At 36.5% G+C, this 11,287-nt stretch overlaps 1 protein-coding gene and 1 pseudogene across 1 annotated transcript in view; both read left to right on the top strand.

Annotated features, from left to right (window-relative positions):
* LOC107665984 (helicase with zinc finger domain 2-like) overlaps positions 1-9,649 on the top strand; it is a 15,921-nt pseudogene extending 6,272 nt beyond the window's left edge.
* The window catches only part of LOC107665989 (stathmin-3-like), a 26,293-nt gene that overhangs the window by 13,622 nt on the left and 1,384 nt on the right, over positions 1-11,287 (top strand). The gene's annotated exons all lie outside the window — the stretch shown is intronic.

Raw genomic sequence — 11,287 nt, 5'->3', positions numbered from 1 at the left:
GGTCACGAATTAGAAGTACAAACCGAAGATTTGCAAAGAAAAATGTCGGAGGATTTCAATATAAACCAAGACGAGACTGGTTTTCCTTTGCTTCTTTTGCTCCTATTAAACAAACTCACAAGACAAGCATATCTCAGAGGCACGCGCGCTGCGCATATGTCATACGCCGGAACGGATCAGCGTGTGACAGATAACGGAAGTGAGAGAAAAGTGTTTATTACGTTTGAAACATGGATATTTTTCTTACAAATCTCATGGATTCGCTACAGAGGGCCTTTATTCATTCCCCAGAGCCGTCTGCGGCACGTTTTATTATGAATGCGCGAGCTTTATTTGACGACTTGTGGACTGTTCAACTGCAACACCCGCTGACTGCAATGGTAGAGCTTGGAATAGCCAGGACAATTTTTTATATAACCCACGACTGGATTCGTCTGAAAGAAGAAAGTCATATACACCTAGGATGCTTCGAGGGTAAGTAAAACAAAAGCTAATTTTCATTTTTGGGTGAACTAACCCTTTAATTGCCTACATAGCCTAATAAGCGCTCAAGCACACGCAAAAAAAGCTTGGCAGATATAATAATGATGAATGTGTCAGGGAAAAGACTGCATTAACATTTTAAGAATTTATTGATAAATTAGTGCTTTCTTTGTTTTCAGCTTAAGAGATGAACCCATCATCTCCGCAGTAGTGATGCGCCTGTATACAGGCTTCATATGGATTACATAATCTAAGAATATTTGTTTTCCACTTGAATTGGTTCATTTAAAAGTAGAGATTTCACTCTATATAGATATATTTATCATGTCTGTAATGCAAGTATACACAGAGATTCGAAGTTGCACGCTCAAGTTCACAGAGACAGAGACGGCAGAACATCCTGTTTGCTTTGATATTTTACAAAAGCGCAGTGTTTCATTGTTATTCTGAGTGCACACAAATAAATGTAGAATCCTTACAGATTCAGAAAATGTACTTTTATCTGTATGACCAAAAATGATGGAGTATTTTAAGAGCAAGTGACCACACCAGCGCCTCCGTCTGTCATGCAGTGAACGTACTACTGTTCAGCTTCCACACTCCGCACAGACACTTGAATAGCACGCATTTTTCTAGGTTAACATAAGATTGAGCGGTAATGTAAAGTTGCTACTACTTACATATTTCAGATGAAAAGTCATATTTGAGGTTGATGAATGATAGGTGAGCGTTTGGATGTCCTGCTCGATGTACTATATTTCCACATAGACCAGCCGTTAAAGATCTGTCCGTCATGGACTGTGTGACTTTCCCACTTCCTGTGGATTTTTTTTCTGTGACGAAGCGATTAATAAAATTTTGGTTGACCAAGCCTCTTCTCGTCGACTAACGGTTAATTGACTATTAGGAGGCAGCCCTACATCCTTCTGAAACTACCAGCTCAGAATAAAATGAATTTCCATGCTGGTTAATGCTTGTTTGTTCCTGGCCTAGCCCAGTTAAAAGATCTTGTGACGACACTGTCACACCAACATCCAAAATACATACTGGTCATTTCATCAGGGAAATTGCATTTTTTTTATTCCATTTCTCAAGCTCAAACAGTAAAGCATGGTGCAATTAAGGGCAAGGTCTTGGAATTGGTTTCCGGGGAATGCGTAAACTCATAAAAATGCATACCTTGAAGCCAGTGTCATTTTGAAACTGTCTGAAAATGTAATAGTATAATGCAGTCATTGTAAGCTACAGTTATTTCTCTTTTTCTTGATACAGTTCTGCGGATCTTTATGTAAAAGGTCATTTTCATGAATATGCAACTGTTCTTCATGAAGCCAAACCTTTGAGAATCAAAGCAAAGGAAAGAAATCCCAGATCTACTGATACCATCACTCTACAGTACTGCCATTTATCCAGAGATAGCAATCAGTTTGAGTTTCCTGATAAAGCTGTTTTAGATTCCACAAGAATCATCATAACAACAACTGCTGTGGCTCGTTTCTTCCATGACATGAAGCTCCCTGAAAACTACTTCAGCCACATTCTGATTGATGAAGCTTCTCAGATGTTGGAGTGTGATGCTCTTATGGCACTGGGCTTAGCAGGTAAAAATACATGTGCTGTTTTAGCAGGAGATCACATGCAGATGGGACCAAAGCTCTTCTCTGTGAAACAAGACAAATGTTCAGAACGTACCCTCCTCAATTGCCTCTTCTATTACTACCAAGCTGAAAACAGTGATGGCGCCAAACAAAGCCGAATCATTTTCAATGAAAACTTCCGTTCCACAAAGGACATTGTAGATTTTGTATCAACACATTTTTATGTGGGAAAGAGAGATGTGATCAAGGCTAGAGGCGGTGTGCCTCCTCATCCACACCAACACGCCTTGCAGTTCCATCATGTAAGAGGAGAATGCTGTTTGGACCCAACAAGCATGTCCTGGTTCAATGCGGAACAAATTCTAAGTGTTGTTGACATTGTGCAAGGAATAATGGTGGAATGGCCTCAAGAGTGGGGAGATAAAGATCCAGAATCAGTCTGTCCTTTCTCAAGGCAGACAGGTATCAAACCTATTGCTAGTTGCCTATTTATATTATGCTTTTATTAATGGCATCCTGCTATTGTATCAGATTCATGTAAGTGTATTTATATCAGATGCTTGTGCCTCATTTGTGTTTCAGGTGTTGGAAATCAGGCAAAGACTGCGTCAACTTGGACTGCCCCGTTTCACTGTGGAGAATGCCGAAAATGTGCAAGGTAAAGATGATGCATTACTCGAATGTAATACTATGCCATGATTATGTTCAAACACACTAGTATCGATGCATGTGATTTACAGATACTGCCTTTTCCCATATTTCTCAGGAAAACAGTTCAGAGTAATAGTGATTTCCACTGTGCACACCAAGGACAGCTTATTGGATACGGACCGGACCTGTCTTGAGTTTTTTAATGACATGCGAGTTCTGAACACAGTTATGACAAGAGCCCAATCTCAAATATTTGTTGTTGGAGATGCAGCTGCACTTTGCTGCCATCAGTTTGGTACATGCTGGAGACTATGGACATCATATATAGAGGATTGCATCAACAAGGGAAGTGCCCATAACGTTACCTTGGATTATTTGAAACAAGATCTCCTTGAGATATCTGAGCTCTGCAGAAGTGAGGATGAAGAGAGCAGCGATAGTGAATCAACTACATCTGAAATACCAGACATAGAAGACCCAATACTTCAAGAGCTTCTTGATGAGAGCAAAGACATCAATGTTGCATTGACAGAGGAAGGCTTGTTTCCAGTTTTACAACATGAGCAATTTGTCAGTAGTGTTAGCAACCAATTTGCAGAAGTAGATGAAGAGCAACTGTTGACTAACTCTTCAACACATAAACACTGTGAGCTGGTCAAAGAGAGTTTTGATAGAGCCTATGCTAGACCACTTGACGAGCCCTCCATAAGAATCGAAATCAAGGGCAGAAAAAACATTGGACAGGCATTCCCTGGAGACAAGGTAACAGTGGAGATCCTGAGTGAGATATCAAATCCTCCTACAGGAAAAGTGATCAACATCGTAGAAAGTGCGGATACTGTCAAAGAATTTGTCTGCACCCTTGAAAGACACGACAGTCAAGTGATGATACCTATCAATAAATGCATCTCCAAAATCTACACACCCTTCTGGAAAGACAAACCAAACCACATTGCTGTAAGAAATCCTGAGAACCTCAAAATAGAGAAGTTCATCAAAATCAATGAAGAGGCACACAGAAAATATCTCTTTGTTGTCAAAGTGCTTAAGTGGAGAAAGTTTTACAAATATCCCTTGGGGATTGTTGTGGGAAAGTTTCCAAATATAACAACTTTAGAAGATGGATTGAAGGTTCTTGACATAGAGTTCCATTTGAGGAGAACACTTTCTTCATCTTTGGAATGACAGATGAGAGACTTTCAAAGTCTTAATTTATTTGAAGATGGGCGAAGAGATTTTCGCATGCTCCCAACATTTACCATTGATCCCGCAGATTCACAAGACCTTGATGATGCAATCAGTGTACGGGATTTAGGTGAGTGCTATGAAATAGGAGTTCACATTTCTGATGTTGCTAGCTTTGTGGCTAAAGACAGTGAACTGGACAAGTATGCAAAACAGCTGTTTACTTCATTCTATTCATGTGGAAAGGAACCAATACACATGTTCCCTAAAGAACTGAGTGCCGATTTCTTCAGTTTGATTCCTAACCAAGAGAGACGAGCCATCTCCTTAATAATACAAGTGGATACTAAGACAAACCACATAAAGACAAGATTCATTTGCAAGTCTGTCATTCACTCCAAGAGGAAATTTTCTTATGATGAAGTTGAGGATATCCTTGAAAACAATCGTCAGCAATCTGACCCGCTTGAAATCTGCCTTGTGAAAGCATGGAACTTTGCTGAAGTTCACAGGAGATACAGAAAACAAGAGGACTGGTGCTACAAAAAGCCAGATGAAGACATGACTCTCGGAAGAAGGCGATCTCACCTAATGGTGGAAGAGTTGATGATCATGTTTAACCACATGGTTTTTGAACATCTTCTGCTTGATGAAACAACAAGGAGCATAACTCCACTGAGATGCCAGGACAGGCCAAAAAGTGAAAAGCTTGCTGACCTTTTTGACAAAAATGCCTCCCTGATTCCACTATCAGTTCACTTCTCAAGTCAAATTCATAAGGGTGAACGTGTCTCATGAACTGAATAACCAAGGTTTGATCCACCGCAGAGCCATGCCAAACCCTCAGGCTGGCATTTCTGATTCTGAAACCTTCCCCATATTAAAATCTGTTTTGAGATGCTTGAAGACAGCAGCAGAGCAGAAAAATATCTACAAAATAATTGACTTTATTGCAACTGATGAGATTCACCCCCAACTTCTCCCCTTTGCAATGGCATTTAGGAGACTGTTTCACAAAGCATGTATTCTGCGTTCAGACTCAACACGTCTCAAGAATTGGCCACTATGATTTAGATATTGACAGCTATACATGGGCCTCATCTCCAATCCGCCGATATATAGATGTTATTGTACAGCGCCTTCTTCATTCTGTGATTGACAACACAAATGTTAGGTACACAACTCATGACATTGACCTGTCTTGTATGGAATTTTCCAGAAAAAACGACCAACAGTCAGCATATAAGAGGAAAGCAAATGCTCTACATTTTGCAATAGAACTGTCAACCCAAAGCGAAAGGAAGGTGGCATACATTGTGGAACTCAATGCATCAGGGACATACTTCAGATTATCCTTCCCACTTAACAGAACCTCAATATCAGAAAACTTAGACATTATGTACAGGGATCTTCAGTTGGCAGATCAGCCAGAGTTTGATGAAGCAAACAACTGCATGATCTTGAAATGGATGCGAAGGATATATTCATTCTCCAATCCTCACATCCTTGCTGAAGTGAAACAACAAAATCGAAACTCAGCCATGGCCTATGTCTCTAAAAAGACCTGGAAAGGCCTAGCAGCTGCTCTTAGAGAAGAAAATTGGGACAGATTGTTTCCCCTGATTGAGGACCTTGATGTCAGCTCAAGAATCAATTCAAGACAACTCCAAGAAAGACTGAGAAATGCTACAAGTTCAGAAAAATCTGATCCCATGCATGCTGAGCATTATGCCGAACTGTCGATGAGAATAAAGCCAGGTGAGGCAGTCGAAGTACAGCTAGGTACAGCCACGGCTCGAGGACTAATAATACCAGCAATTCAGCTGTTTGTTGTGCATCCAAAATTGGAGATTTGTTTGGAGCATGTGAGAGATCCAATCAAGTGTTTTTCAAAATATGCATTCCACTCATCAAGGAATACATACAACTCGTACATGGATTATCAGGCAATATGGAAACCTTTGTGTGGAATGGAGGCTGAAAATGAAAGTATTCTTATTGAAGATGCAGCTCTGAAATGGAAAATCTCTCCTCAAAAGACGCATCAGGGTTTTTTTCTCCTTCCACTTGACAAAAAATCTCAGTGGTCCATTGAATGTGACCTCAAGAACAGTTTCCTTTGCATTCGAACTAAGATTCACCAAAGTCAGAGTAGTCCCTCTTGGTGCACAGCTCTCATGGATATTCCTTCTGTCACCTGGGTGGCCCATGGCATAATTACAAAAGTTGAAGAAACAGAATCCAAAGAACTGAAGGATTTACTAATTGATTTTCAGATTAACCACATGCCTATGACAAATATTCCAGAAGCGATATTCTGTGAGAGGACCAGATTTACTCTGGAGCTGATTCCAAAGCTTCTGCCAGATGTGTAAGACTACAAATGATAGACACTATAGCTAATTAAAAATGTTCTATTTATGTGCACTGTATTGTTTTATGTACATCCTTAGATTATGATCACATCTTCAAACAATATATGTATGCTTCATTAATTGTTAAGCTTTTTTAATTTCATTTGCAGGCGCAAAGAGGATGCAATTAACAGTCTAACCAAAGCCAACATACATGTAAAAAATATCGCCATGGGCAGGAAAATCAACTCTGAAGGAGGTACAACAGTTTGACTTTTACTGCCTCTTTATAATGTTTTGCATATTTGTCTATATTTCAAACTCTACGATCAAAACTAATGATTTACTAGCCTTTTTTTAAATTATCCATCTAAATGAAACTAGTTTCATTTTGTTTAACACTGTATTTCCTCAAAGGATGCAACATTTCGAAGCAGATGCCTGCCAGGTTTGAGATTGACAATTATCTACCTTCTGGGTTTTCACATCTAAACAGCAGTCAGTGCAAAGCTATAAGAGAAGCACTGACCAACCCGTTCACTCTTATCCAAGGACCACCAGGTAAAAGATATTTTTTGACTTTCTTTGGTTTCTTTGGCCTTAGGCTATTGTAATTTCCATTCCTTCCCTATTATATTATTCTTGTGAATTTTCACAGGGACTGGAAAAACTGTTGTTGGTGTCCATATTGTATACTGGTTGCTCAAGAACATCCAACAGCTTCCTGACACCAATTCACAGAAAAAAAAGCTGTTCTGTACTGTGGCCCCTCAAATAAGTCTGTTGATGTTGTCGCAGGTAAATTTTCTGTATAGCCAATTATTATCCATTTTATAATAATAATAATAATTAATAATTATAATTATCCATTTTATCAGTTTTTACACAATTTACTTATAAAGATTACCTGACCAAGGATCACTGCAACTGCTTTTTATATGAATGTGTTGCAGGTCATCTCCTAAAACTTCGAAATCAACTTAGACCTCTCAGAGTCCACAGTGATCAGACGGAGATGTTGGAATTTCGTTACCCAAGATGCAATCTGAAGCTGTCACGCAATTCTAAGAGGCGAAAAACCCAACACAGAGCTCAGGTATTTGCCAAATACTGTCCATCTGTCACTTATCTGAGTGTAGATACTAACTGCCTATGTAATATGCATGTATTTATACATCTAAACCGTGCTTTCCACAAACAGATGTGTGTTGTTGTTGTATTTTTTAGTTCCATTGCACTACACCACTTGATTCGAAAGGATGGCAACCCATATTCCACACAAATATTAGCTTTCGATATGAAAATTAGAAGAGATCAATTCACTGATGAAGAAAAAAAACTGTATGTATGCCTCATTAACTACAACTCTCTTGTTTCTTGTTTGTTAGAAATTATTTGGATACAATTTCATAGAAATTAAAAGCAAATTTAAAGTTAAAAAAAAATTTTTTTTTAAAGCTACAAAGACACACTTCAAGAGGCTCGAAAACATGAATTACTGCGGCATGATGTCATATGACTCCATCTATAGTTTCATAACAACGCGAGCTAGAATAGCTACTTGGCGCCATCTTGAGATTTAAAACGGCCACTACGACTAACAAAATGGTTCAAATATGGTCTCAAAGGAGAAAAAAACGAATATTTAACCTGGCACAACTGGTGGCTTCGTCCATCTTTAAACACATCCGTCCAAATAAAATGTAAAACATGACAGCCGTTTCTAAATAATGGTCAAATACTGTGTACATTTTGTTATTTTCACAAAACACTGATATTAATAAACTTACTTACCTAATAACTCCGAATGATGCCGAGAGCGTTAGATTTACGCTCTTCTTCCAGCTTCTCAGTCGATGCCGTTGTTCGTCAGAATTGGCGGTAAATTCAAATTTCAAACTACTACAGATATAATAAAAGAAACTTTTTAATTTAAAACTATATATTAATTACAAATATTCTTAAATGCATAGCTACAGTACATGAAGATGCGTCAAACGTCTTAGGTACAGAAAATAAAATATATAAAAATAAATAATTTAAATGTCGAAGCCCCGCCCATTTTTTCCACAAATAATTTATTGTTCTAAATTCAAAATGCCACCTAAGAATATATATTATAGAATTATATATCAATTTATTTCAAAATGTCATCAACAGGTGCTGATTGCCATTCTTTTGACTGAGGCTAGGATAAAGACAAAAGACATTGCCATTCTCACACCATACAATGCTCAAGTGGCAAATATTAGGGAGTCCCTGTTTGTTAAGGGTATGAGTGACATCACGGTCAACACCATCATGAAAAGTCAAGGTAATAACATTTTCACAAATGCCGTTTTACAACAGCGTCACAATGAACATCAATAATCATGACCTTGTTTAAATATTACTAAAAAATTTAATACTGACCATTGACCCATGATGGAACATTAAAATTAACCATTATTTTGCTCTCTTCATAAAAATAAATAAAACAAATTATTATTTTTTTTTTTATGGTTTTTAAGGCACAAAGTAAAGATACAAGGTATTCATACTTTATAAATTGTGTTTATGATTGCATGTTTTGACAATGGCATGTAGTTATTGTTTCTGAATTGATTATTTCTGATCTTTTTTCTTTTGTTTGTTTGGCCACAGGAAGTGAATGGAAATATGTCATCATGTCAACTGTGCGCTCTTGTCCCAAATCTGACATAGAAACACAACCAACCAAATCCTTGATAATAAATCGACTTGGATTCATCAAGGACCCACACCAAGTTAACGTGGGCATTACCAGGGCACAAGAAGGCCTGTGCATCATTGGTTAGTTACACTGTCTAGGATTGTGGGAGTCTGTAATATGTGAATGATTAGATAACCTTCAAGTTCTTTGAATAATGCTAAATAATGCACACATCACATTTTTGTCTCTTAAGCATTATGAGTATTATTAGGTCCTATAAGTGTCTAATAATTTCAAAACAATAATATAACTTATCTTAAACTTTTTTGTGTACAGTTTATGTTAAGTGTCAGGGTTAATATGTCAAATGCCATTATAATAACACAAAACCTCCTTTTAATATGTCTACTTTATGTATTTTATAATTATCAAGTTTTATGTTTGATGCTTGAATTACAGTGCCCTAATTCTGCTATTTTGGCAGGTAATGAGAACTTGCTGCGGTGCAGTGTGTTGTGGAGAGGACTTCTGGATCATTATAAGGAGAAAGAATGTGTAGTGAATCCCACCCGGAACATCCAGGTTCAAAAAGCCACTAGAAGTCTGGGAATGAAGAAAACTGCTAGAAGATGATGTGCTTCATGCAGTTTTATTTTTGTAGCTGCATTTGCTTTATAGCTGTGTTAAATGTGCACTTATATACTCTACATTTACTTATTATTTATGCATTACTATTGTGAAATTTTTGAAAAATTGACACCAGGGAACATTGCACTGTCAGATCTGTTGGATACTGGTGCTATACATTAATATCATAAATATAACTACTCTTGAATGGCACTTTAGTATATATTAAGTTTTAATTAAATATTAAACGTCTTTAGTCTGTTTTAGTCTTCTTGGAAATTATATTGTATTAATTTATTTTAATTTCAGCATTTTTGCTAAGTTTCAAGTTTGCATTACTGAAACATAAATTAATAAAGAAGAAAAAACATTTAGCATTAAATTTGTTAGAACAAATCTTAATTTTGTACATCTATAAATACATTTAAAAAACAAAGATAAAGTGACATTTCTGTCCATGTAATTATGAAATATAGAAATGAAGGAAATTTTTATTCACCTCAATCTTCAAATCAATTTTACCACAACAGCAGACTAACAGTAGACTATGACTATTGCAATGTTAATGTTTGACCACTTAGAGGTGCTGCACTAGCATATATTATAAACAAATCGTAAGGCAGTTTGCAATTAGTAACTGTGTATGACATATTTTTAGATGTTGTTGAATTATTTGTATTCCGTTGTATGCATACTGTTTTCTGTTGTGTCTATGAGTGTATCATTTTAATGCAAGAAATGCAAGAACCTGAATGTTATGTATTTATTTGTTTGCATGTAAAAAGATGTATCTGTGAATGTAATATATTTCATAATTTATGTTTACTGTGCAGCTCATTACATAATTTGCACAACTGTCGATACAGGTGTTCCGACTTTAGATTGTAGGTCTAAGGGAATAAGAGGTAACATTTAGTTTGTAAACAATTTGGGAAAAGTGATGGTGGCAAGAAACCAAACGTCCAATAAAATACTGCCAAAACCAGTGGAATTTATTGTACAAACGTAAAAGGTTCAATAATAAAGAATCAGATGAAAAAAACAAATATATATACACATTTAATATTTACACAATTCAAATTAACCCAAAACAAATAAATAAATAAACCCAAGGGAAAAGGAACGCAAGCGGCGCCAAAGAAAATAAATAATATATAATATACAGTATATAACAAAACCCAAAACTAACTTACAATGAAACCTCTAACCTAACTCTACATATATATATATATATATATATATATATATACTGTATATTAAGATCTTCAGCGTTTACACGCTCTAACTAAACTATACTCTCTAACAGAAACAATTCCAGGGCTGTAGATATGAGGCTTTTGTGTGTGTACCATGGTAAATATTCAACTATTATTATAGAATATATTCATTTCACAGTGTAAACAGTTTCAGTGATTATAATGGGAGTTTTTGAAAGTGGTTGAACTCTGGCTAGACTGAAGTCGTCTATCCTATCTCTATATATATATATATATATATATATATATATATACTGTATATTAAGATCTTCAGCGTTTACACGCTCTAACTAAACTATACTCTCTAACAGAAACAATTCCAGGGCTGTAGATATGAGGCTTTTGTGTGTGTACCATGGTAAATATTCAACTATTATTATAGAATATATTCATTTCACAGTGTAAACAGTTTCAGTGATTATAATGGGAGTTTTTGAAAGTGGTTGAACTCTGGCTAGCCTG

Source organism: Sinocyclocheilus anshuiensis, unplaced genomic scaffold, assembly GCF_001515605.1.
Source record: "Sinocyclocheilus anshuiensis isolate Anshui unplaced genomic scaffold, SAMN03320099.WGS_v1.1 scaffold447, whole genome shotgun sequence".
NCBI lineage: Eukaryota > Metazoa > Chordata > Actinopteri > Cypriniformes > Cyprinidae > Sinocyclocheilus > Sinocyclocheilus anshuiensis.
Note: the sequence above shows the minus strand (reverse complement) of the source record. Positions and strands in the feature narration are given on the sequence as shown.